The sequence below is a fragment of the Symphalangus syndactylus genome, chromosome 2 (genome assembly GCF_028878055.3).
Source record: "Symphalangus syndactylus isolate Jambi chromosome 2, NHGRI_mSymSyn1-v2.1_pri, whole genome shotgun sequence".
In the NCBI taxonomy this organism is placed as follows: domain Eukaryota; kingdom Metazoa; phylum Chordata; class Mammalia; order Primates; family Hylobatidae; genus Symphalangus; species Symphalangus syndactylus.
Window position 1 is genome coordinate 25,635,725 of NC_072424.2, and position 22,298 is coordinate 25,658,022.

The 22,298-nt window shown below is 49.4% G+C and overlaps 1 protein-coding gene across 10 annotated transcripts in view; it reads right to left on the minus strand.

Annotated features, from left to right (window-relative positions):
- VTI1A (vesicle transport through interaction with t-SNAREs 1A) overlaps positions 1-22,298 on the minus strand; it is a 464,064-nt gene that overhangs the window by 62,384 nt on the left and 379,382 nt on the right. The window lies entirely within an intron of this gene.

Consider the following 22,298-nt stretch of genomic DNA (forward strand, 5'->3'; position numbering starts at 1 on the left):
TCCAGGCTTCATGTTTGGTTCTCAACTCAAGTTTGGAAGTTAAGATGGAGATTTGCAACTCATTTCTTTGGAAGACAGGGGATGGGAAAAGAAATGAGGAAAGGAAGTGGAAAGAGAAGAAGAGCTGGTGTTTTAGAGGGAGACAAAACAAGCAGCACCAGAGAATGGTACATCTGGAAGGACTCCAGGGGGACCTTTTGTTTATCCAGAGGTTCTTGAGCCTTTAATTTTTATTTATAGCAGCAGACCCTTTTCTGTTTTTCAAATGACATCCTAAGCCAAAGCACAATATCTAAAACAGATAAAATAATGCCTCTCAAAGCCCTATGCCTTGGCATTCCTCTAACCTTCCTCCTCCTGAACACCCCAGGGCTCCTGGGCACACAGTCTGCAAACCATGGATCTAACCCAACTCCTAAATATGCCCATGAGGAAATCGAGGTACAGAGAGGGGAAGTAATTAACTGGAGATGGGGTGGGGGAAGTTTTCTCCAAGATCACGTGGTAGGCCTGGCGGAGCTGGGCCTGGAAGCTTAGAAGTGAAATGAGATAAGGACAGGAGATTGGGGGTGGTTATGAAAGAGCTGACCACATGATACCTTGAGGAACGTGATTGTGTGGACTGTGAAGAGCAGAGTTCCAGGAGGCTGGAGACCCCCACGGCTTCCTCAATGTTCTTGCCCTGTTTTTCATTAGCTGCTCTAATTCTGAGGTTCCTCTTGACCTCCAGGTTTATGGGTGTTAACTCCACACATAGATGGTTACAATGCATATGTTTGACTCAGGGACAAAGGAAATAAATGCTGTTAGCAGTCACTTTAGAGAACTTTCCAATCATCAGTTTAGAGCAGGAGTGCAAGTGTGTTGCATACGATTCCTCACATTAATTCCACACCCATGACAGGCATTGCTAATCAGTCGTACCACCTTTTCCTGCTCATCCTAGATACAGCCTCAAAATTATCTTCCACACAGTGCTCTGGTCAGCCATTACCAATGAACCAGGAGCTGGCCCTTCACATAAAATCTCTCTGCTCTTCCCGGTTTGTGGCTTTGCTGAATGTTGTCTTTAGCATCATGGCCACACACTTCTACAGTCTGCATCTCAGGGGAGAAACGTGGAACTGCATTTCCCAGAATCCCTTTCCCTGTACAGCTCCACATTAGAGTCAGCCAATGAGAGGCACTGCTGGGAGAATTGGGAGGCAAAGAAGGAGAATCACTGTCATTCTCTGGGGGCAGCTGCAGCTTGACCCACGGGTAAAACCCAAAGCCTTGAGAATTGCATGCTCTGGTGCTTCCAGCTGCTGAGGTTGGTGGCTGCAGCCACCACTGAGACTGCTGGGTTCTTTGCAGCTTCCGGGTGAGCTCCTGTAAATCACCAGTCTCTGGCAGCTGCTGGCCTGACCTTTGTTTCCCCAGCCTTTCCAGTGATTGTGCAAGTATCCAATTCCCTGTATTGGAACCTTTCCTACTTGGAATACCCAGAGTGTCTTCTGTTTTCATGACCAACCCCCCTGACAGCTACAGTTCCATTAACACCTTAAGGGCAGGGAACAGAACTTGGCTGCAAGATGGATATTCTTCATGTTGCCAAACATGAAAGGTGGATGCTTGCTGCATTTGCTCCCCCTGTTTTCTACGTTATGTCTGTGGTCCACCTACACGGAGTGCAGAAAAGGAAGCAATGACAGGGAGACTGCCAAATAATCAGAATAATAGCATCATAGAATTTGGAGCCGGAGGATCTTTATACAGAAACAGCTTGGTTCTTTTCATCTTATTGATGGGAAAAATTGAGGCCCAGAGAGGAGAGTAATGCCAGTTAGTCCCAGAGCTGGGGCTGGAAGCCAGGCCTGCTGACCTGGACCAGTTCTCATCCTTGGACCTCAGGATCTCAAATAAGGAGATTCATGTGATCTTGTAAGCAAGGCACAGCCAAGCTGAAATGTGTCCCATGGCAGGCTGGCTACTTTGATGTGAGCTAGTAAACACCTGGCTGTAATGGGAAGCCGAGGTGAGTGATCAGAGATGAGTTCTTCAGCCTCCCCAGGAGGGGGAAGCAGGGTGGGGCAGATCTCATGAAAGCATGAGAATATGTAAACCACATTTCCCTAATCCTAACCCTACTATGGAAACCCTATCACTTTTCCGTCTGGTAACAGGCAACTCATTTGAAAGAACTCCTTGTTTCTGCGAACCCAGGAGGCGGAGGTTGCAGTGAGCCAAGATCGCGCCACTGCACTCCAGCCTGGGCAACAGAGTGAGACTCCGTCTCAAAAAAAAAAAAGGAAAAAAAAAAAGAACTCCTTGTTTCTGTATCCAATTGTTGGAAACCATGTCACGAAATTAAAATCAACTATGTTGCTTGCTTTTTGTAATCATTCTCTTGCCTCCACCGGCCTTGCGCTTATGGGCTGCATCAGAGCAGATTCCTAGTGGCAAGCCACTGATTTAGCAGAGACAGGATTTATTGGAAGACTATTGAGGAGCGATATAATTATCAAGAGGGCAGAAGACCTGTTCCTGGAAACTACCCCCTGCTCAGCGGATGCCACTGGGGATGCTGCCAAACCCTGGTGCCTGAGCTCCCACTGCCCCCACCACGGAGTGCCGCACCCCCCATCTGGTGCTGCTCCTCTGAAAGTGGCTGTGACTGCCATGGGCAGGGCTGGAATGAATTCTTCACCACCTTTCTATTTTGTGATGACAGCTCCAGATTCAGACGCCCACTTTCCCTGGTCCCTGGCAGCAAGAGGGTCCTCTAGTGGGCTTTGATGTTGGCCAGCTGCATGACCAATGCCCCTTGCACCATCTTGGTGGTGTGGCTCCCAATGCCCCTCTTCTCTCAATCAAGGGTTATTTCTTTGTATCCAAACCGCCTGAAAGCCTACATTAATAGAGTTTCTCTGGACTCAGGGCTTTGCCTCCTATTAAAATATAAAGACTAAGTATGGATGAACAGCAATTCGGTTGTTTTCCAGAACACCCTCATCTAGCCTTCTTACATGGGATGACACACTAACGGTTTTGGGACCCACGTCTTGTGATAGAATGTCACTTACCCTGTTAGCCCTTTGGGAAACTACCTTTGCTTCCACTGAGGTGGGGGCCTAGGTGGGGAGAGGGTCACAGTTGCAGATCCCAGGAGTCCTGCAGTGTCTTTAGTATCCCCTAAGAAAGCCCTGGGGTGAAGCTAGTGCACTGAGGACTCCAGAAAGTGGTTCGTTCTGGGGGGTGTGCCTACATGCGTCCTCCTGAACAGTTTTCTGAACCTTTGGCCGCTCACTTTGGTGCTGGCTGAGATGGCCACACATTATCACCACCACTTCTGGCTGCTAGTTTCTGTTGAGGGCACATGTCCTAGATGCCAGGTGTCGTGCTAAGCATCTAACTCCAATTAGCTCATTTAATCTTCGCCACTTAACAACTAAGACAACTGTCACCCAAGGCCACAGAGCTAGCACGGGGTTGGGATTTGAACCCAGGCAAAACCCACTCTCTTCCCATTATACTAGTGGCCTCCTTCCCAAAAATATAGCCTCTCTGTAATCCCACCCCCTCAATATCATACATAAGGAAATACAGAATTTTATTAGGCTCAGTTTCCCCTCAGGGGTCCAGTTGTTCTGGGAACTAGCCAATTCTTAGGGCACCTGTGCCTACCTCACAGCTTAGGGTTTAGATGCTCTTGGGCAAGCAGGCAGTGGGGCAGCTGCCCAGGGGGTCTCAATGGGTAGGGACAGAACCTCACTAAGCACCTGTTAAGTGCTAGGGAAGCGGTAGGAGCTTTTCATGCCTTGGCACTGTGGAAATAAATGAGACCAACCAATGAGAACAAGCGAAGGCTATTTGTTCTGAGTTTGCTGTAGCAAAGGAGTTAGCCTAGCCACCATCACTTGTGTTTTGGCAGAGACTCAGAGACAGGCAGAGGAGTGGGAAGCCTTCGGTGTGCCCTGAGTGGAGGCTGTTGGGTTGGGGGAGTCGTGGGTGGGATAACTAGAAGGGGGCACCCTATCTAACTGGTTGGGGTGCATATTTGGCTTTCTCTGGTTGGTCCTAAGTAGGAAATGGAGACAAAAATTAGGGAAGCCGTCAGCTGTTAATCAAGTCCTGGCCATTTAGGGCAGATTGTAGCAGGGGTTATTTTTTAGTTTCTGGATTTCACCAGAGATAGCAGCCTGGCTTCCTGTCATTCCAGCTGGCTTCCTGGGCTGTCTATGTAGCTAAGGGGTTGGTTTCCTGGCCAGGTTGCTGCAGACTGTGGGGCAGAGTCCTGTTTTTATATACAGCCTGGCCCTCCTCCATTTGTGTATCCAGTCTCTCAGCTCTTTATCCTCACAGCAGTCCAACTTACAGATGAGGAAACGGAGGCCCAAAGAAGTCCAGGAATGTGCCTGAAGCCCCTCAGCTGTATGGGGTATGTGGAGTTGAGGCCATTCTGATCTACACCAAGCTGCCTATCACCACTCATCCTCTATCCCCTGCCACCCCCACCCCATCGAGATGGTCCCATTGACAGCAGGATAGTAGGCGTTCCTCCCTCCTGAGAGGGAAGTGGCCCTGCTTTGCCTTAGGGTGCTAGGTCTGGCAAATCATGATGGGGGAGGGAGACTAGAGTGCAGGTAGGAGTAGGGGTGCAGTGAGAAGGAAAGACTTCCGGGCTGCCCACCAGCAGCAGTGCCCCTATCTCAGAATCGCCCTTTGGGGCAGCGGGGAGCACTTGGGATCAACCCCAAGAGCCCACCCTTGTCTCTCTGATTCCATGTTTGTCCCCCCTTTCATCTATGCTCCCCCCAACCCTCCCAACCAGCCAGTGGTCCTTAAAAAGCTCAGATGGCATCACTCAGACCTTCCCGGGCTGCTCCCCCAAGTAGCCTCCTTCCTGCCTCCAGCCATTCGTCCTGGCCTTTCCCTCTGCCTGGAACTCCCCACCAGGTTCCTCAGCATTTTTCAGGACTTAGCTCAGGCGTCACCTCATCCAGCTCAGCAGCTGCCCCTGCAGGCCAGGACCCCACCCCCATCACTGTCCCAGTGCTTCTCACAATGGGCAATGACAAGGGCTCATGATTGTTTGTGGGTTGTCAGCCTCCCCTGCCAGACTGTGAGCCCCAGAGGAGCGAACGGCCTGGCCCTGCCAGGGCTCAGGAAATGGATGAACGAGTGAGTTTCAACTCCTTCCCCAGTGTCTGCTCTTCCTGCTCTTGAGACAAGGCTCCAGCTCCATCCCTGACCAGTGAGCAAGGGAGGGGTAACCAGCAGAACCAGCCTCAGTGACTGCCCGTGGCCCCCTCCTTGGGCTGAGCTGCGAGCTGACCCAGCCAGCAGCCCTCAGGGGAGAAAGTGGGGTTCTTGCATCAGCTGCAAACTCTGCAGGCTGCGGAACTGGCTGGATCTGGTCGAATGCTGATGGTAACCCTCCAAAGTCAGTGTCACCATCATCCGCATCGCTGGTGACCAAGTGAGGCTCAGGGAGGTTAAGGAACTTGTCTGAAGCCCCCAGCTGGGGAGATGCAGGATCGGGATTTCACCCAGATCTCACAACCTTTAGAGCAGTGCACTTCCACGGCGCCAGATGCCTGGAAGCGCAGTGAGCTGCCCGGTGACCGAGGCCTGCTCCTTCTCTGCCACCCCCCTGCCTCTCCAGCGTCTTCTGTGCCCCTGTTCTTGCCCTTCAAGTCACCTGGTACCCACAGGCAAGGACAGTGAAGGGTCTCTGAGTTCCTTCCCATCCTGCCTACTCCCTTCCTGCCCTATGTTACTAAGAAGAGGGGGTGTCCTGATGCTTTCAACAAAATACTGGACACATGAAATACAAATTAGTCTAGGGGAAAAAATCTGATACAGGATCATTCCCAGTTGTAATCTATACCATATATGACATAATGTGCAGCTCATAAGCACTTTTTACTTTTCAATAACTCAGATTTGCTTCCCGACAGGCACGTGTACTGGTGTTTGGCCAGTCTGTGCAGAAGGCTCTCTGCTCCCAGGTCCCTGGGACCCCCTAGCAGTCACCTGCAATAGTCTCTGGCTCTGACCCCAGGAGGACCCGAGGCCTGTCCCAGGCCCTCCCTGCGGATTGGCCCCACCCACCGGGGGCTGTCTTGGGAGCAGAATACACAGAGCAGGGGGGAGCACCTGCCTTGTGGGCTTGGCCCCAGCCCTCTTGGGGTCTTTTCCTCCCAGGCCACATGGGCAGAGGAAGAAGCACTCAGTACCAGGACAGGACATGGAGCTGTGTGCCTGGGCCTTCGCGCTGGCCTCGGTCTTGAATAGTGGCATGACTTCAGCGTCCTGGCCTTAGTTTTCCCATCCAAAAATGGAGAACATGAAGGTTGCTGCCTCGTAAGAGGGCCCTTTTAAGGATTAATCAGATGATGCAGGTCGAACCCTTGGCCGAGGCCTGGATTGAGTTGGGTACTCCCTCCCTCCCCTTTTCTACTGTTACCCAAAAGTGGTTTCATTTCCTGACTGTGAGGCAAACCAAATTCAGATAGTTGATCTGACCCTGGCACTTCAAAGACATCCCCAAACTCTCCCTATAAAGCCCAAATAGGACTTCGGGATTACCTGTGGCTAGGAATTACCTGTATGTCTCTAGGGACTTGGCTGCCTGCTCTATGTTCCCAAGACCCAGGAACTGTTCCTGGGGAGCCATTCAACCTAAAACCTTCCAGACCAAGCCCTCCCATCTTGCAGATCAGCAAATTGAGGCCCAGAGGGCCAGGGAATTGCTCAGAGTCACATGTCTGGGATAGAGCCTGGAGCAGAACCAAGGATTCCTGAAGCCCTCAGGAGGGCGGGGCTGTCTTCATGTCAGCTGCAGCTCTGATTAAGCTGTGGGGGAGGGTTCCCACGCAACTACGCCTAGAAATCAAGCAGGCTGAGGAACAGCAGGGGGCATGGCCTTCAGGATCCACATCGGTGGGTCATTGTGACACCCTTAACCACCCATCCTACAGTCTTCTATCCCCTCCCCCTCCCAGGATTTTTTTTTTGAGACGTTGTCTCACACTGTCACCCAGGCTGAAGTGCAGTGGCACAATCTTGGCTCCCTGCAACCTCCACCTCCCAGGTTCAAACAATTCTCCTGCCTCAGCCTCCTGAGTGCACCACCACACACAGCTAATTTTTGTATTTTCAGTAGAGACGGGTTTCTTTTTTTGAGACAGAGTCTCGCTCTGTTGCCCAGGCTGGAGTGCAGTGGCGCAATCTCGGCTCACTGCAACCTCCGCCTCCCGGGTTCACGCTATTCTCCTGCCTCAGCCTCTCTGAGTAGCTGGGACTACAGGCGCCCGCCACCACGCCCGGCTAATTTTTTTGTATTTTTAGTAGAGACGGGGTTTCACCGTGGTCTCGATCTCCTGACCTCGTGATCCGCCCGCCTCGGCCTCCCAAAGTGCTGGGATTACAAGCGTGAGCCACCGCGCCCAGCCAGTAGAGACAGGTTTCACCACGTTGGCCAGGCGGTCTCGAATTCCTGACCTCATGATCCGCCTGCCTCAGTCTCCCAAAGTGCTGGGATTACAGGCGTGGGCCACCACCTCCAGCCCCCTCCCAGGATTTTGATCTCCTTTGACTCCTTCTCCTGCAGTACTGGCTCACAGTCCTGAGCTCCGAAGTGGCTCTGAAGCTCCTTGGAGGGATAGAAGATGGACTCAATTACTTTGAACAATGCTTAACTTGAAGCCACTGCATTCTTCCGAGATAGTTTATTTACCTTCAGGTAGAAACGACTGGTAGCAGCTTGAGTATGGTTTCTACTTTAGCTCAGGAGATAAAGTCAGGATCACGGAATTCACAGATGGGCCTGAAACCACGGATTCCATACCCCCTCCCTGCCGCATCATGCTCCAATGTCCCATCCATCCACAGTCAACTGCATTTCATTTTGTAACTGAAATTAGACTCCCCTTTTAGGTCAACCAGAGGAGAAGACAGATTCGAGTGCTACTACACGTGGCCTGATTCCAATCTTGGAGTCAGGTTAGTTTGTGCTGAAGCCCCCAACTAAGATTTGACATGCAGTTACAAGAGAAAACGGAGGGAAATTTGCTATGAGGTAGTGGAGGGAAAGTTGAAGTTCTCTTTTATATTGTAATATTGGAGAGGAGAGCACGTGACGGGGCACAGACTGAGAATCAGGAAACTGCTGTTCTATTCTTGGCTCTGCAAGTAGCTTGCTGTGTGCCCTCGGGCAGGTCACTTCCCCTCTCTGAGCCTCAGTTTCCTCATTTTATATAACCAAATGATCTTCAAGTTTCTTCCTTTCAGTTCTAAAGAGCTCATGATTCTAGCTGGGTCTCTGGCCATGGGTGAAGAAGTCAAAGACTTAGTTTCATTTTATAACTTGCACCCCCCAGCACTTCCCAGTTGGGGCTGGGAACAGGACCAAGCATTCATTGGCGAAACTAATCTGAGCTTCAGGGAGGTGACTGCCGCCTCGGCTGCTGGAAACCTCACCCGGGAAGAGGACAGGGCTGGACGCAAGCCGGACAAGAGCTTAGTTCTCCCACCCCGAAGGCTGTGACTGGTGTCCAGGCGGCAGATGTTTATTCAGACTGGAGCTTTGGCCTTTGCAGGCTCAAATGTCATTGGCTGCTGTTTTTGATCAATGGGAAACAGTGAAAGCAACAAATAATAATGTCCATTTGCGGGCAATTTCAGTCATTTGTGGCATTTAATTAGCATAATTGACCTGAACTGGAACTTTTTCTCCACCTGAATTTAAAAATACATTACTGCCCCCCCCACCCCAATACATCTGAGAAATTTTCTTTTTTTAATGAGGTTTTAACTAAAGCCCAATATCAAAACACCATATAATACTTTTATCTCATTGAAGACATTTGATGCTTATTAAAATATTATTGCTTTAAGGCTTATTTTGATTTTTTGCCCAAGAGTGTGTGCAGAGCCTTGCTACTCAGATAATAACAAAGAAACCTTAAACATGAAAAAAACACATGAAAGGTAATATGTTCCCCATTAGTCCCAGTATCATTTCCCCAGGATTACTGCTTTCCAAATATAGCATTAGTTTAAAAATAAAAGGCCGTTTACAGTAACGGGACACTTAGTACTACTTTGCAGTATGTGGGCCCTCCAAGGGGCTTGTACAGCAGCTTCATTAAGCAAGAACTGCAGGGGAGAGGGCTGGCTTAAAACAATCGCAGCATGCCTCCTGGAAGGCCCCCCAGATAGGCCACCTACCCTGACCTGAGGCCCGTGTCTAACAAGCTCTTAATTCTCTTTTCAGAACTGCTTTTTCGTGCATTGTTTCTTCTGGAGATGAGACCATTTTGGAAACTGACAAGTAATCAATTGACTGCCACTGGGGAAGAGAAGCGACATTCTGGAGCTCAGTGTTCTGGCCTCATGGGTCGGGGTGTGGCTGCCATCCATGTGAGAGGGCTCCTTTTGGCTTTGGGAGGTCTCTTTTGTCCTGGGAGATCCAGGGCAGCAAGCCCCAGATGAGATTTATGTCAGTTGGGAAGCGCACGGGCCCTGGGTCTAAGCATGCTTTATTTGACTCAGACATGCCATTTTTTTTTCTTTTTTGCTAGGCACAGCCAAAGTCCATTTTCAGTTGGATAAACTAATCTAGCTAAGGGACAGAAAAGTCTATGTACATAGAAGGGCTCTCTCAAGTGGCAGGGAGGGCCACTCCAGTTTGCTTCCCTGTGGCCTGTGTAGAACACCCACCGGAAGCTGCCAGCCCGCTGAAGGCCCCTGAAGAGACTCATGTTGCACATTTGCTATTTTAGTCCAACAATGCAGGCCCCTTCCGGTTTCAGGAGCTGGTCTCCTGGCACTCAGCAAACGCCTGGCTTCAAGAGGCCTCAGAGAGCCAGGGGAGCGAGCTTCCAGCCTGAAGGGAGGGAGAAGCTTTCCTGATTTTAAATCCTCAACTAAATGCCAGCCATATCTTGTTGTCAGCAGAGAGGGGAGATCAAGAGGGAGCGATGGAGGAGAATGGAGAGGTGGTAACAAGAGCTGAAATTTATTGCCTGGTGGCTTGCATTCTCCCCAGGGCAGGTGGCACTGTCCACTGGGTGGAGGGTCTGCTGTACCACGAGAGGGTTCTTTGCATGGAACAAATCACAGGTTGGTAGGGGGTTAGGGATGGTGTCTCTTTGGGAATCATCCCATCTGACTGTCAGAATTGAGACCTCCTTGTTTGGCCTCATCTGGTTTGTGCTCTTGATGTTCTCAACTCCTCTTTCTAGACAAGAATTGCTTATTCCCACCTGTATTCCTAGACTAGTGGCTGGCACAGAGCAGGCATCAGCTCACTTGAACTAAGAGAACAAGCTCCCATGGGTAATGTCTCATGAACAGACCAGACACTGGGGCGGGGGTGTGGCCTGGTCGAGGCTGGTGGCCTTGGTGAGGGCTGTGATGGGCTTCCATTCACTGAGCACTCACTGCTGTCCAAGTTCTGAGCTGCATGTGTCACATGTATTCCCTCATCTGATCCTCATGCCACCTCCCTAACTTGGCAATGTTACCATGACCAACTTGCAGGGAAGGGAACGAGGTTCAGGGAGGTTGATTAACCTGCTTAGGCTCACCCAGCCAGAGAGCAAGCAGCAGTCTGGCTTGTGGTCCTGAGCCTCCGCCACCTCTCTTTCTCTCATTGGCTCACAGTCCTGAGCTCCGAAGTGGCTCAGAAGCCCCTTGGAGGGATAGAAGATGGAGTCAGTCCCTTTGAACCATGCTTAATTTGAAGTTACCGCATTTTTCTAAGGATACTCCTTCTTTGGGAGCTGAAGATCAATGTCACAGGGATTGAACATGGCACCAGTAGGCCCTGAGTACTCTGCTTCCCAGCACTTTGATACCCCAAGGAGAAATACAGCGTCAGCCCCAGACATGATTCCTGCCCTCCAAGAGCTCACATGGGTGGAGAAAGAAATGACTAAGGGCCATATTAAATGGCTCAAAGAATGGGATAGCTGCAAAGGAATTTGCATCATAAGATGGAGGAGTTAAGATTCACTGTAGAGATCATAGAGTCTTTATCATTAATCTACAGATGGGGAAGTGAGGGTATAAAGAAGCAAAGTGACTTGTCCAGGGTTATCCAGCTAATTCAGAGGCAAAACCAGGGCCAGAACTTAGGAGTCTTCACATCCCTAGTCTCCGATTCACTCCTCTGCTTGGTTCCTTAGTGGCTGGCAAGGCGGGGAAGAGAATGATGGTCAGGAAAACAGGGACTGGGTGGAACCTTGAAGGAGTAGGCAGGGTACTGGAGAGGGGTATGAGGATGCTCTAGGTAGGGGAAGAGGTATGCAAGTAAGGTGGGATGTGGGACATGGGAGGCTAGGGGTTAGAATAGATTGCATGCCCTAACTCCACTCTTTCCAATGAGTAGAGGCTGCAGGAGATGCTGAGAGGAAGAGGATTCTGAAGACGAAAGAGCCAGGATTGATTAGCAATGTCTGTCAGGAGCATGGGGAGGGGAAGGAGAGGACCTTTTGCCACATGCCTGTTCTCCCTGGCATAAGATGTGCTTAAAGCACGGTAACGTGTGAACTCTTCTGATCCACTGACAGGTCTTGACCAGGGCTGGGGGAGGACTCTGCTATTGATTAATTTGTTTTTCATGGACAGTTTCCTGCTCACTCAGACTCACCTGGTGCTGATATCAGCAGACCACTGCATCTATTCCATGGACCCATCACCTGCCAAAGCCCCACTGCCCACCCTGCAAGGGGAGGCACCAGGTCTAGCAGAATTACTGTAGGGCCAGGGCTGGGACGGAGCTGAGCTACAGAGCTCCACAGGCCCACAGAGGAGCCTCTTGCATTTCAAATGGGCTCCTGTGGCCACTGCTGAGAGAGGCCACATTTCTGCTGAGTGAGAGTCATTTCAGGCTCTGCTCACCTATAATGAGTGAGATTCTCCAGGAAACATTTCCATATTGGATGCAGGGGCCACCCAGGTAAGGGAAGAGGACAGTCTGAAAGCCAGAGGTTATGACTTTTGATCTAAGCCTCAGCTTTGAAATATTCACAACTCCCCTGGAACCAACTTGGGTCAGTGCCACCCTTCATTCTTCTAAGAAAGAGAAAAAGTAAGTCTGATGTGGATGCGCTGCTGGGCAGCTTGGTGGGCAGGGCCCCTTTGGCTAAAATGGATGAAGTGCGGGTGAGAGCAGGAATGCATAGAGGCCCAATGGGGTGCAGGCAGGGCAGAAGCCTCCATGGGATAAATGATACCCGGGCCCTCTCCAGCCTAACTAAGAGCCCACTAACAGCCTTGGCCTGGGCAGAATGAGGCTTTCAGGGTCAGAGGTCTTTTTCAGATTTTACGTGTTGTATTTTTCCCCAGCTTGTGAGTGTAATCTGACCTACCAGCGTGCAAGGCTTTGGGGGTTTTGAACTTGCCCTACATCAAATACACCCCCTCCTCCACTAGGGAGAAAACCAGCCACTCTCTGCTGCAGACTCGGCGGGCATTTGATTGTCTAGAACACATCAAACAGCCTAAGTCTCCCTTGTAAAAGTTTTACAAGAAAATCATTGAAGACCAGCCGAGCTATCCTTTTTCTCTCCTCCTCCTTAAATTCCAAACCCAAGCCAATATTCTCGATTCCCACACTCTGGTGTCGGCCGGCAAGAGTGTGGGGCTGTTGAGTGTACAGCGGCCGAAACCTCAGCCTCTGGATCATTAGACTTGCAGCCCATGGCTTGTGGGATCTAGTGATTTGGACATATTTTATTTAACCAGCTTAGTAAAAGGTAATATTCAGCAGCTGTGATCTATAGCAGAATTACAATTTTCAGGGTCAAGGAGGGATTTTGATATTAGGAGGTTGGGCAGAATTGCTATGAAATCTCATGAGCTGTCTTTAAAAATAAATGAGAAAATAGGTTATCCAAGAGTCATTGTAAGGGAAAAATCAATAGGCAGTGTCTATTCACTTGGGCTATCAAAATCCTTGAAATTTGAACAAAAGTTTTACGTTTAGTGTACTGTAGGTTTTGAAATATCAGCGCTGGAGGCTCGGCAGGTACAAATTCATTGTGCTATGCATCCAAACAAGACTAGCCTTGTGAAGCTGCTCAGCTCCCTCTTAAAATGGGGGAGAATCTTGGTGACCAAATTGGACAGTAAAAGGACACGCCTGGCGAATACCATTTCATCCAAGGCAGCAGTCTGCCCACAAACACTTGAGAAGCACCTGATGTGCCAGGAATATTAGCTCAGGTATGGCCGGCGGCCCAGCGCCTCTTCCCAGCCCCACCTCTTGTCCAGGAGGAAAGTGGATCCCATGTGTCTTCTCTCCCACACCATGCACATTGTTCAGGCTTTTGGATGGGGACAAATGATAATTAACAGAGAACTTGCTGGTGGTGAAGTTTTGGCTGAGCAGGTTGTCTGAAATAATGGAAGTTCTCTCCCATTCATTCATTCATTCAACAATAATCTACTGAGAACTCACTATGTGCCACTCTCTCTTCTGGCACCAAACAATGGAGAAATAAAATAGGCCTTGTACCAGCCTTCACAGAGCATGCAGACTAGCTGGGGAGTGCATATTAGAAAAAAAAATGTCTCTACAAAAAATACAAAAATTAGCCGGGCACGGTGGCACATGCTGGTGGTCCCAGCTTCTCGGGAGGTTGAGGTGGGAGGATCACCTGAGCCTGGGGGATCGAAGCTGCTGTGAGCCATGATCATGCCACTGCACTCCAGCTTGGGTGACTGAGTGAGACCCTGTCTACAAGAAAAAAAAAAAAAAAAAAAAAATATATATATATATATATATATATAAAATATGTGGAAAATGTGGAACTTGAAGCTAATGCCTGAGATGGAGGAAACAGCAGCATGTTAATGAAAATTAGTAACAGACATTCCAACTGTTTTCTCCATCTCCTCGGTTTTAGGAGTGATTTCTCCCGGTCCCTGGTACAGGCTGAGTACTGCTCCTGACACTCACAGCCTAAGTGATCCGCATAATGTGGATGATGGGCACGAAAGAATAAACACAGGAATAAATACTTGAGTATGTATTATGATAAGAATAAAGGTAGGATGAGGAAGAATCAGGTGGACCTTCTTGAGATTGGAGGAAGGTTCAGGGAAGGCTTCTGTGATGGTGTATGTAACCTGAGATAGGGCGGGTAGCAAGAGCTAGCCAAGAAGAGGGAAGGGGAGAAGAACATTCCAGGCAGAGGCTCTGAGGGGAGAAAGAGCTTGGAGTGTTGGAGGGAGAAAGGAGCGAGGGAAGTGGAGTGGAGACAGGAGGCGGGGAGAGATAAAATGCCTGGCCAGGGGTAGGCGTCAGGTCATGCAAGGCTGGACGGGCCATGGGAAGGAATTCTGATGCGAAAGGCTACGCCAAGTCAGAGGTTTTGAACCAGAAGGCTCTATGATCCGATTTTCATTTTCAAATCCTCACCCTGGCTATTGTGAGCTTGGACAACCTACCTAGTAGAAGTGGGGAGAACAGCTTGGAGGCTATGGCAGGTGAGAGATGGCAGCTTGACCGGGGTGGAGGAGAATGGACTAGGATTCTACCCGTGTTCCTGGGAGAGCACAGGTGAGTTATTTCTTCTCTACTTCCCCTTTAATTGCCCCTCAGCAGTGGATTATTTAAGAACCACTCAGTGATCCAGGGGTCCAGGATTCCATTTGGAGTCAAGCATTGTGCACAGACTGAATAAAGAACTACATTCTAGATGCCTCACTTTTCACATTCCCACAGATGTTGTTATGAGTTCATTTAAAAGCATCTCATCACAGCATTTTTCATAGTCTCCATTTTCTCAATCAATAGATTATTTATTATTTATTTTTATTTTTATTTTTTTGAAATGCAGTCTTGCTCTGTTGCCCAGGCTGGAGTGCAGTGGCACAATCTCAGCTCACTGCAACCTCTGCCTTCCGGGTTCAAGCGGTTCTCCTGCCTCAGCCTCCTGAGTAGCCAGGACTACAGGTGCCTGCCACCATGACCTGCTAATTCTTTTTGTATTTTTAGTAGACACGGGATTTCACCATGTTGGCTAGGCTGGTCTCAAACTCCTAATCTCAAGCAATCCACCTGCCTTAGCCTCCCAAATGGCTGGGATTATAGGCGTGAGCCACCGTGCCCAGCCAATCAATAGATTTTTTTTTTTTTTTTTTTTTGAGATGGAGTCTCGCTCTGTCACCCAGGCTGGAGTGTGGGTGTGGTGGCGCGGTCTCGGCTCACTGCAAGCTCCACCTCCCGGGTTCATGCCATTCTTCTGCCTCAGCCTCCCGAGTAGCGGGGACTACAGGCACCTGCCACCACGCTCGGCTAATTTTTTGTATTTTTAGTAGAGACGGGGTTTCACGGTGTTAGCCAGGATGGTCTCGATCTCCTGACCTTGTGATCCACCCGCCTCGGCCTCCCAAAGTGCTGGGATTACAGGCGTAAGCCACGGCGCCCGGCCCAATCAATAGATTTTTAAAAATCAATGTTTCAAATGTGTCCTCAAATTTCCTTCAGGATGCTGTATGCTGGACATTAGGTAGGCTCAAATCAGCATAACCGACCAAGACTGCCTGCCTTATCTTTCCAGGTCTCTCTGTGACTGAGCTCCTATAGCAGTTAATTGCCAGAGAACTGCTGGGTGTCCCTTAGTACGCTTGAGCTCTGGGGAAGGGAAAGACTCAGTTTTGTGGTTCAAATGTTGCCTTCATGATCCTGGTGCCATGTCTAATATTAATTGTTGTGTGTGTGGGCGGTTTTTTTTTTTTTTTTTTTTTGAGATCCGGGTCTCACCATGTTGCTTAGGCTGGTCTTGAACTCCTGGGCTCAAGCAATCCTCCCACCTCAGCTTCCCAAAGTGCTGGGATTACAGGCATGAGACACCATGCCCAGCTCTATTTATTGTTAAAAAATAATTTTAGGCCGGGTGTGGTGGCTCATGCCTGTAATCCCAGCACTTTGGGAGGCCGAGGCGGGTGGACCATGAGGTCAGGAGATTGAGACTGTCCTGGCTAAAATGGTGAAACCCCGTCTCTACCAAAAATACAAAAAATTAGCTGGGCATGGTGGCGGGCGCCTGTAGTCCCAGCTACTCGGGAGGCTAAGGCAGGAGAATGGCGTGAACCCAGGAGGCGGGGCTTGCAGTGAGCTGAGATCGTGCCACTGCACTCCAGCCTGCGCAACAGAGCGAGACTCCATCTCAAAAAAAACTATAATAATAATTTTAAAAAAATTTTAAAATGAATTTTTTAAATAATGAAGAAATAAATATCTTTCTACCATTAAGGTGTTCTTCCACATACTGTGCGCTAACTGACTGTGCCACTGGAGCTACAGTATGAAATTAAGGCATTCTTTAGGTATCTGAAGCCCAGAATCATGAGGAATCTGTACATACACAAAAAACCCAAAACACCAACAACCCCCCAAGCAATATTTGTCTGCCATGTTACCGAGCAACACATTTAGTCATGATGAGTGTGATGGTTTGTCACATGCCTGGGGGTGTTTTCCACGGCTACCTAATTGAATCTTCATATCAGTCCTTGGGTGGAGTGCTATTTTCTCTGCTTTACAGTAGAGGAAACTGAGGCTCAGTGAGGATATCAGTAGGCTATCCAGGCTCACCAGTGAGAGAATGAGAGCTCAGATCCAAGTCTGTGATTGCTCTGTAATACCATATTTCTGGGAAATTAAAGAAAAATAAAAACCTGCGTTCAAAAACAACCTTGAATATTATCTTTCCAAGTTTCATCATTTAAAAAAATGGCAGCGCCTAATTCACAGTCCAAAAACTGTAGCAGAGCACTGAACTGAAGATTTTGAACTAACCTTCATTTAGAAAGGAAATGGAAGTAAGAGAAAGAATTCAAATGGAAAAGATGGGAATAGCCGACTTCGGAATTAGGCATTTTATTTAACTCATCAAATAATACAAGTTATTCCAGGAAACAACAATCAAAATGTATTACTTGTATTAACGATATGTAGAGCCACATTTCCAAGAAATCTCATGAAAATAAATTACTTGGTGGAATACAGCAAATAAATAGATTTTTTACAAACAATAACCCTGTGAATATTAGAAAAAAAATGTGAGGGTTCTGGGGAAGGTGCCACGCGGTGCCGGGGGAAAATGGAACTTGAAACTAATGCCTGAATGAGATGTAGGAAACAGCAGCACGTTAGCAAAAATTAGTAACAGACATTCTAACTGCTTTCCTCCATCTCCCTGGTTTTAGGAGTGACTTCTCCCATCCCCACCGAGAGAGGCTCCAAGTACCGCTCCTGACACCCACAGCCTAAGTGATCCACATAATGTGATAGCACCATCATTAGGAACCATGAAATTGCAATTCCTCAGAGAAGGAGCGCGATCGCTCAGTTACACGGAGAAGAGCGATTAATTAGCCGATCTCAGTTTGATGTGACTATGTACTACACGGGTTCTAATCCCACTCTGAAGCAGCTCTCGGGCCTAATGAATTACCTCTAGGAAGCTGAGCTGGAGCCAGAAGACATGACTCAAAATGAAATAAGCGAAATAAGATAAAAAGCCAAAACTTTAACATGGTATTGGGGAAAAGCTGTAGAAACCAAATGTGAGTCACCTAATTTTTCCTGATCCTGAAATGACACTATTGAGTATAAAATCTTATATTTAGACTCTATTTGAGGCAACTTGATCCAAATTGACTCATTCATTCATTCCTTCATTCCATAAGTGTTACCTTAAAGCAGTATTACTTTTTACAGAACGTGACGGGATGCTATTTTAGACCCATTTTTGGGCAGTTGCATCCTCAAACACCAGACAAAGCAGATTGAAGGCTGCAGGTGAAACCTCCATGAGGGTGGCTTAGAAAACAGTTCTGAAATGCGGATGCCTTCTTCTTGGAAACCTAAGTGGGATCAGGATTTTTTCCTTTCCCAAGAGGAAGATGTCTCTAAATCCAAACCTAGTTGGCACCCACCCTCCTTCGTGCTAGCACTTTTGTACTGAGCTCCCAAATCCTAGGCTTCACCTGAAACTCAAATGGATGGGTGCAGATATTGAGGACTGGTCTTTGCACACCGTGAGACCTCAGCTCTCTGGCCGACTAGTCTTTCCATTTCACAGCTTGCTGGGATTCCAGATTAAAACTCTCTGAGTGCGTCTAACTCTGTTCTGTATTGATGGGGCTGCTTTTAGACTTCATTTCTAGAGCAGAGCACCTAGGGAGAGGAATACCTGGGAGAGAGATTGCCTTGCCCATGGTGGTTAAACCTACATGAGGGGACTGAAATCTCTTTGGATGCCAGTCCAGATCCCTTTTTAAGAAAAATGGGCTTGTGGTTCCAAGGCTGAGAGCTGGCACCACACACTGGTTTCTAAATCTCTGTCTTGGATTTTATCCAAGCGCATGTTCCTAATGTGCCCGTGAGCAGGAGGGGCAGGCGCAGTGTTAATGATCTAGTTCACTGATAGAGAACTAAATGCCCAAGAGGGTAGGTGGCTCACCAGGCAGGGCTGGCTACATAATTTTCAGGACCCACTACAAAATGAAAATGTGGGGCCCCTTGTTCAAATAGTAAGAAAACATGCTTTTTTCTTTCTTCCCCAGTCTCACTTTCAACTTGTCATGGTGTTTTAAATTTGCTAGTTAATGCCATTCTAAGTAAAGTCAAAATTTTAAATTATTAGCATGACTTTTACCATTCCTCTTTATATTGTGCAATGCCAGTTTTAAAAGGAAATATCCGAATATTGAACATGCATGTGGAATTACCAAAGCGGCACACTGTGTTTCACGGTTCTCTCAGGAGGATACCTTGACCCGGCTGGAAGAGACAAGCTGGACTCCGGAAGGTAGAAAGAAGGAAGAGAGGGTCCTCTCAGGCATGGAGATGACCACATGGGGTGCTCTCTAGACATGAGGGTTCTCCCGGGGGAGTGTAGACCCCCACAGGCACCCTGGTAACTTGGGGAACACATAAACCCTCGAACCCATCTTCTGGCTCCCTTTCCTGTGAGCTGCTGGGCCCACGTTGTGCCCCAGGCCTAGGGCAGGAGGTTGAGCCAGGCATCCTCCCACAGGCCCCTGCCCCAACCCACAGCAGATGGGCAGCCCCCAGGGGCACTACAAATTTTGTAGCAGGACACGCGAGGTACTGGATCTGGGGGGGGCTAGAGGCTCACCCCTGCAGAGTCCCGCACTGAATGTGCCCTGGGCTGCTAGCACAGGATGGGGACTGCTGCCATCATGCCCCACTCTGAGATGTTGTGGGGTGTGCTTGCCCCCCTCCCCCACAGGGTGTGCCTGTGCTCAGGTTGGGGGCAGGTTGGCAGTGGTTGCTGGGTGGGAGGCAGGGAGGTAGAAGCTGAGTGGAGCTGGAGCTGTGGGGGCAGAGGAGCAAGCAGCTGAGAAGCAGATCCTGGACGCAGGGAGATGGGAGGCTCCACGCCCCCAGTTCACAGTCCACTGTCCCATTGGACTTCACTTACAAAACACGGTGACAAAGATAAAATTATTAAGAATTTGAAGACAGTGACTGCAGAGCCTTATTTCCCAAGCGTGGGGCCCTTCTGGGCACAAAGCCCTGTGTGGCTCTACTGGTCACACATCTGTGACACCAGCCCTGCAACCTGGACCACTTAGAAGCTCAGCTTACCAAGTCTCATGGTCTTCTAGAAGGTTCTACAAACCACAGGCTGCCATCTTAGCCTTTGGCTCTTACTTTGTTGGGAAGGTTCCCTTTGCACTGCCATGGAAGGCTGGGAGCTAGCAGAGACCTACCTTCCTGAGAGATTTTCTAGCCCAGCTTTCCCATTTTGTGGATGAGGAAACCGAGGTCTGGAGCAGGGTATGACTGGCATATAAGGCCACACATCAGGCCACTGGCACAGCAAGGCCTAGAGCCCCGAGACCTGAGGCCCAACTCGGCATGAAAGGTGCCAGACTCTGGGAAAAGACCAGAGCTCCACTGGTATCCCTACCACGCTGTTCCTGGCTGTGACCGCACTCCAGCCACAGCCATCTGGACCCAGGAGTGGTGTCAGGGTTCCCCTCCAGCTCTGTCACCCAGGCTGGAGTGCAGTGGCGCGATCTTGGCTCACTGCTACTTCGGCCTCCCAGGTTCAAGCGATTCTCCTGCCTCACCCTCTCGACTAGCAGGGACTACAGGCACGTGCCTCCATGCCCAGCTAATTTTTGTATTTTTGTAGAGACAGGGTTTCACCATGTTGGCCAGGCTGGTCTCAAACTCCTGACCTCAAGTGATCTGCCTGCCTTGGCCTCCCAAAGTGCTGGGATTACAGGTGTGAGCCACTGTGCCTCGCCGAAAACTGAGTTTTTCTGTACATGTTGGTTTAATAAAAAAGTAACTGGAGAACTTTAGCACCAAGAGTGTGAAGGCCAATACTACCGAGGAGGCCCCCTGGCTCTGTGGCTGGGCCACAGCCCTTCTGAGCCTGAGGGGGCGAAAGACCCAGCCTTGAGTTGCTGGGCAGTGGGTGAGGATGAGGCAGAGAGGATTTGAAACAAAAGTTCCAACCCCTGGTGCTGTTTGAAGTTCCACTTCCTGGTGCAGAGGAAAGACGTCTCACCAGAGGCTGAAGGCGTGGAATCTACTCCTGGACCTGTTACCAATTTGCTAGGTGACCTTCAGCAAATCTTGTCCCCTCTCTGAGCCCCCATTTCCCCATCCAGGTAGGCCACAGTGGCCCCCTAGGGCCCGCAAAGCCCCAAAGTTTTATAAATCTGAGCTCCTGGTTGGCCCACCCCATCGCCAAGGTGGCTAGCACTGAGCTCAAGGAATGCCAATCCACACTTCCTCATTTCAAAACGCTGCTCTTTCCAGCTCTGTGGGCTTCATCTCCCCTCACAAAGGAGTTCAGAGAGGCCGTCCAGAGGCGGAACATGCGGCTGCATTTGCTGGGATGCCCAGGCTCCTCTGTCCCTGAATGCCACGCACCCAGACATCAAAGTTTCTCTGCTGTCTGGGGGAGGATGGTGCGGGAGGAGGACCAAATCAGCCACACGCCCCAATCTGGATTCTACTTCTATTTTCCCCTTTCCGCATGGGGGGACAGAGAGAGGAGAAGAAGGGGAGAGAAGCCTTTGAAAATGTCTGCTGCTCCATTTCCTCTCCGTTCACTGCTCTCTGCTTAGCAATTCACCTCGTCGGCGGGTCCAGTGACACTCCCGTGGTGCACCTCTTAGCCACTCGGCAACTTTTTTCCCTTTTATGATATTTTGGGCTCCTGATTGCCTGCCAAGTCAAACCTTTAACATTTAATAAGCAGGAGGAAAAAATCCTCCAAGTCGGCCCCGATCTAAACGGTCCCCGTTCCTATCCCCGGCCTCTCCTAGGCCAGTCCTGGAAGTAGGGCCAGTGCTGATGGGGAAGTGTCAGGCAAGTGTCAGCCCTACTCAGCCTCAGCAGGGCTCCTTTGCTAACGCAGTCATGGGGATTGCAAGGAGGAATGAACATACAGCATTGTCCATTTGGAGAGGATTTTGCCTAGTAATTCACAGTGATGGGGCATTCATCTCAGGGGGCAGCGTAGAAGGTGGCAGAGGCACAGACATCGCAATGTGATTTTGAGACCCCGAGAGTGACCCTGCCCAGGATTGGAGTGAGTCAGGATTCTGGAAATGAAAATAGTTTTCTGACTTCCAGTGCTGTGAGACTATCTTCCTTCTTTTCTTAACTATCTTCTTCACCATGTGTCTTTGGGGCCTGGAACACAGTAGATGCTCAATAAATATTGATTGAATGAATGAATAAATCTGCTTACACCTCTCATGCTTCAAACAGGGAAAGGCTGGATTATTTAGAAGTCTTGTCGGGGACAGTAATGAGCTCATTGAAGCCCTCTAGTTCTCACTCGAGTTTCTCCCTTTCTTTAGAAATGCAGTGTAGAGCTCTGGAAGGGTGGGTGTGGATGAATGAGAGAAGATGGAAATTGAGCGGAGAGTCTCTGACGGCCACAGTGTCCCATCTGTGCCAAGACCCCCGGATGTGGCAGTGTGGGGAAGGTCTGCTCAGGGCAGAAAAGAATCTGTTTTGGGTCCTTCCCCAAATGCCAAATTGTACATCACAGCGGATTTGGACTTCTTTTAGCCTCAGCAGGGCCAGAGGAGGGACACAATTTTCCTGCCCCCAGGATTAGCTGTCCAAACTCCAACCCAGCCTCCCTGCTCTTTCTCGATCCTTCTCAGCCAGGGCATAGCTGTGGGACCTGTCAGGGGACCCTCAACCCATTACTGCTCCTTGGCAGAGCCCATTCTCAGGCTCCCATGTTTGCCTGCATGCAGCCCTAAGCCAGAACGCAATCCTTAGAAGA